The sequence below is a fragment of the Leuciscus leuciscus genome (assembly GCF_965113295.1).
Source record: "Leuciscus leuciscus genome assembly, chromosome: 20".
Classification (NCBI taxonomy): domain Eukaryota; kingdom Metazoa; phylum Chordata; class Actinopteri; order Cypriniformes; family Leuciscidae; genus Leuciscus; species Leuciscus leuciscus.
Window position 1 is genome coordinate 33779441 of NC_138744.1, and position 5500 is coordinate 33784940.

General features: G+C 39.5%; 1 long non-coding RNA gene across 4 annotated transcripts; it reads right to left on the bottom strand.

The window, feature by feature from the left end:
- Nucleotides 1-1149: 1149 nt before the first annotated feature.
- On the bottom strand, nucleotides 1150-4785 carry LOC309484231. 4 transcript variants are annotated; one of them, XR_014200749.1, is made up of 11 exons: nucleotides 4588-4785; nucleotides 3842-4040; nucleotides 3655-3704; nucleotides 3159-3207; nucleotides 2468-2539; nucleotides 2282-2363; nucleotides 2154-2187; nucleotides 1984-2070; nucleotides 1677-1841; nucleotides 1458-1515; nucleotides 1150-1365 (listed from the first exon to the last, which is right to left on the bottom strand). It is a non-coding gene; the product is annotated as an uncharacterized lncRNA (long non-coding RNA). The 4 variants fall into 4 exon arrangements; XR_014200750.1 differs by having other exon boundaries at nucleotides 4457-4785; XR_014200751.1 differs by having other exon boundaries at nucleotides 4688-4749.
- Between the last annotated feature and the right edge of the window lie 715 nt (nucleotides 4786-5500).

Here is a 5500-nt window from a genome sequence, read left to right on the forward strand (position 1 = left end):
TGGCTATATATATATATAATATTTAATATTTATAGCATGCAGTTTATCAAGAATAATGAATGCTCAAACCAGACAAATATCCATTTGGCATTTTTATTCCACATTTCAAAGTACATTAACTGTCATTTAAACAAGATGTGTCAGATCACTGAAACATAACAGAAAAATAAATAACTCAATATACTAACATGCAGGTTTCTTATTAAATTTTGGTAAAAAAACAAACAAACAAAAAACAGCCTTACAAGCAAATTACAACTCTTACAATAATTGTTCATATAAAGAGGACAGCTCTAGGGTGAAAAAAATTACCTGTAAACATTATGACAAGTAAAGAGAATACTTGATACGAAATAATGTGCAGGATACCAAATAAATCAAAGTATGACATCACATTTACAAGCCATTTCTAACAATAGGTTAAAGCTGCCGTCGGCAACATTTTTTTGATCATATTCAGTGTAATCGACACTATAATCCGACAGAACAACATAAATAAGGTGGTTTTAGAAAAAAACCCGAGCTTCTAACTCCACCTGGAGCGTGTTATTTGTTTTGCAAAAATCCAGCGCTCCCGCTTCATCAGGTCCAATCAGCGCAGGGGGGTGTGATATCTGACTGTCAATCACAGGTCGTGCACACGCCACAGATCCCCTCTCCCTCGCGCAGACGCGCACGTTACAATATCACATCACACGACACGCCTGAAGTTCGCCTGGAGATTGCATGAAGCGTGATGGCGGAGAGAAAATCTACTAACAAGCTTCCAATTCCTCGGTTATTGCTATCTATGGATAGATTAGCCAGGGCTGCCTACCTCCGAGTCCATGGTGTTGATAGATGCTGAAGAGACGGACGCGTTCACAGAAAATCAGGTACACACGCACAGTGACGCACTGACGAGCACGACCTCGATGGGAGGGTGCTCGCTGGTAGTGGGGAGGGGCATGAGAGTTGTAAACATTCAAAATTTTGGCTAATCGACCCAATCTGCCAGACTTGCCGACGGCAGCTTTAAGTGTGGAGTAGAATAGACCATTATAGCTGCAATGCTGACCATGTGGCACAAGGACTTACAAGCATTATTTGAAAAAAGAAAAAAAAGAAAGTAATTTCCACAGTTAGTGAGTATAGTGTGACACTTCTGACTTCTTTAGGGGTCTTGATGTTACTGACTGCAAGATAAAGAAAGGATTCCAGTTGTCAGTGATTCTGGGGTGTCAGTAGTCAGCCTAAGTGGTCGGCTGTGGGTCCCTCTCAGCCTTTTTCTGCCTTCACGGTCAGATGCTCCTTTCAGGTAACGCGAAACATTAACCTAGACCGCTTCATCAGTGGCATCCTGGGTTGCCAGGTTCTTCCGGATGGCTAATTTAGAAAATACAGATCTGTCATTTCATTTGAATTGCATGAAGCCATACACATCTACATAAATATAATTAAAAAAATATCCAACTTACTTTGAACAATGGTCTAAAGGAACATGTCTCTAAAACATGCTTTATCCCCCACACCGAGCTGAAAATCCAAAAAAGTGTTACAAATTACATTTCTCTGAAGCTTCTCATAAATAAATAAAAAATGTGAAAGGCTAAGGATTCAGACTGTAATATATGCAGTACACAATCTTAAATTTTACTTTTTAGATTACTCTATGGCGTTATAATCAGCAAACTTACAAATTGTTCCTGGAGCTTTTTAATCCTGCTTCAAACTGTTGTCAAGACACGGCAAATCTTCCTGGGTGTGTAGGGGAGTAACAGATCCCCTGACAGGGATAACTCCAACAGACACAACATCGCCAAACTCTGCAAGACGTCACAGCATAAGGGTCTGATCTGCACCTACAGGGTTTCCCAGAATAAAATAGTCAGTCCTGGTCCCTCAACTACTAAACTATGACATTTATATCTAGGTCTACTACATGTACAGGTAGCCCCAGTGGGAATTAAACCAACAACCACAGGTGCTGTTTGCAAGTTGTACCTGATTGCCCAGTGCAAGCAAACGTCTTCAACATTGTTTGTTGAATTTGCTTCACCTGCTCTTGAAGTAAGCCGCTGTCATCCGAAGCTACAAAATGAAAGGCATATGGTAATTTTGGACTTACATCACACACAAAAAAGTACAATTTAAGAAACAGTGCAAGTTCTCACCTGCTCGTGCATTGCTTTCCCTCAGGGCTTGGTTCTACATTTAAAAAATAAAATAAAACGAACAACTAAAGGCACTATTTGCAATACTGTTAAAACACTGGACATTAAGACATAGGGTTAGAATATACCTTCACAGCTGAAAACTTCATGCTTGACACGAGATGCCATTGGAGTACAAGGGCCAACAATAGAGCAATGACTTTCTCCCTCCTATTGATAATCATTGACATGTAAAAATATGTTTGAAGTTATTGCATACATTTAATGAATTGGACTTAAATGTAACACTTAGTAAAGCGCAACGTATTACATACCTCCAGAGTTTTCACCCATATGCTGCCAGGGTAAATTTGCTGCCGGGGGTGTAAAGCTTAGTACTTGATGAGCTGGGGGAGCAAACATAACAGCTTTCATTTCAATGCAGAGTATTGCTAGCCTGGTAATACCAAACTCTGCTACTTCGCTTTGCTTCGTAGACAGAGTCTGGCATGGCATAATTGAAAAGTGTTTTCTTTCTTGCGGGGGCGGGGGCGGGGGCGGGTGCGGGGGGGGGGGGGGGGGGGGGTGTTGTCTGAAGTTTAAAATCATTGGTTACCCGTAAGCCAATCACATAACGTTTGGTTATGGCGTGTGTTATGCGCATGCTCAGCCGCATCTAACTTCCACTGTAAACACATGTATGATGCGAAAACAAAACCATTGAGCGAAATACCGGAGTGAACATGGCTGTGAACGACTTTTGCAGATTTCTTAAGTAAATCTACGCATCCACAGTACAATCAGCGTCTACGTCACGGCTCTCAGCCCGCCCTCTGTTCGTTGATTGGCCGGCTGTTTTCAGGCCGGAGGAAAACGGAAAGCTATGACGCTGTCTCAGACTGAGTACAGAAGCGAAATGAAATTGAGCGGAAGTATGAAAGTCTGACGTAGTCAGGCTAGAGTATTGCATATTCAGTAATGAAACAATAATTGAACTTTGCAAAGCTAATGGAATGTACAACACACCTCAACACCTTTCATCCAGAAACTGCTGCAGCGAATCCCATCAAGTGTCCTAGTGAAAAACAGATTATGATTAAAGGATTCATCATCTTAAAGTCAGCATGAAATCAAATTTTACAATTTGTATTTTTATATGTAATATTGTAGTGTTTATGTAAATGATTCATCTCTGCACTTCATTTTTTTTTTTTATTATGTATCCTTATAATCTTTAATCAAATACGTTACCCTTCCCTCCCCCCTCGAAACGACTTCTCTTCCGGTCATGTGCAATGGCGTGAGGGCGTAGCAACTCCCCTCAAACCATTAGTCTGCTATAAGCAGAGATGGAGAGGAGGAGCGCTAGAGTAAAACCCTGCTCCTCTATTCAATATTCCCTTTCACTTGGAAATACGTCACAACACTGGAGAAAAGTCGTTTGTAACTTCCAGTTCATGCCAACTTTAAATAGAAGCAATAGTTTCCAAGACAAAAAAACTTCACAAATAACATCACTTACTTGTACTCAAACTCTTGGCGGATTCTGGATTACTGGGGAGAAACCTGGTTCTAAGAAAGAGGAAACAGAAATTTGATGATAATAATAATAATAATGAATGAAAGATTCCGTTATCCACAATAAACAGACAAATAAATTACACAGATGAAATAAAGGAAAATCAAATGTACAAGTCAGACCCATTTACCTGCTCCCTTCATGAACTTAAAATTATGTTTCTCCCAGGTGCTGTGTGGAGGTGTGCAGCGGATGGCTAAATTGTTCCTTTGTCTTTTTTGCGGAGGTTAAATGGGGGCCAATGGCACATGCCCTTCGCTGAGCCACTCTTGCGGAACCACTGCAAATGGCAGATCCTCCTTGTTGATAAACTGAACAATGTGAAGCATCTAAAATAGAAGACACATTAGCATAAAGTATACTTTTTGATAAAAAAATTTCAGGCAAAATCAACAACATTAAAATGCTCACACCTTCGAAAAAGCAGTAATTTTCACAAGTGGATCAACAGAAAACCATATTCAGACAAACAAAATCATATAAACAACCTACATCGTTATTTTTGTGAGAAAACACCAAAAGTTAAACTAAGTCTTTCTAGATGTAAAGTTTGGCTACCTACTGTAGCTAGATACATTTAACATGTAACGTTAGAACATGCTTGAACTCAGTGTGTAAAAAAGGTGAAACAGCATGTGGTAGCGAACACTGTAATATAGACTAGCAGCATAATCATGTTTAGTTAGAAAACAACACAAGTTATACTGATCAGTCTTTCTTGTCGTGAAGATTTTGCTAACGTTACCATTCCCACGCAGGCGGCAGAATAATTGTCCGTAGTTCAGGAACTGTAACGTTAGTTAATTCGACTGACCAATACTATCTTAAACCACATGTACTCACACTTGTATAAACATACATAACAGTTAAACATACTTAGAAGAAGAAAAAAACTCAACGCCAGGAAGAAACCAAGTAACGTTAGCCTAGCTATGGCAGAAACATGGCGGAAACTTTGCAAACAAGGCTAACTTACTTTAGCTTGACTAGTTAGGCAAGAACAGATTTTAAGAAGAAGAACTAAAAACAATGTCAAAAATGAACATAGTAATATTGCGTTACACAAAAAGGAAAAATGTACTTACTTAAAGGGACAATGTGTAGCTTTTTAGGTATTTTATTATCTAAAATCTATATTTTTATTCATAAATATGCCCTCAATGGTGTACAAATACCTATGCCAATGTTCAGACTAATCCTCGTAAACGAAGAATTTATTATCTTTATATACATGGGACGGGTAAGTCCACGGAGGCTTCCATGTAGTTCCGCCATCTTGAAAAACTATAATAGCAGAGAGGGACAAAAAGTACTAGGCCAACGCGTTTCCACAACGCGTTTCGTTCAGAGCCAGCGTCACGTGACTGAAGTCAGCAGAAGCGGAGGAGCAGAGCAGTGAGAGGCGCTTGTCACTGCACCGGCAAGTTTAAAAGGCTGCACTGCACGGTTATTTATACACTGTTCATTCATACATACATATGAGTCACAGGATAAGGAGTCCTCGTCGTCGAAAAAGTCCAAAATAGATCGTAAAAGGAAACGTGACCGGAGATTACAAAAACAAGGGTTACTGTCAGGATAGCTAATGCAGGAGAAAGCTTTCAAAAGAGACCCTGAAGTTGCCTGCTTTCTTCTCGACAGGTAAGTCAATGTTACAGTCTTAATTACAAGCTTTTTTTTCATTGCTTGGTTGTGTACTTTATTATATAGACAGTCGAACATTTATAGTTAAAAGTTAAACAGGCTCTTTGATGAATAGCAGCTATTGAGTAAAGGAACGTTAGAGAAG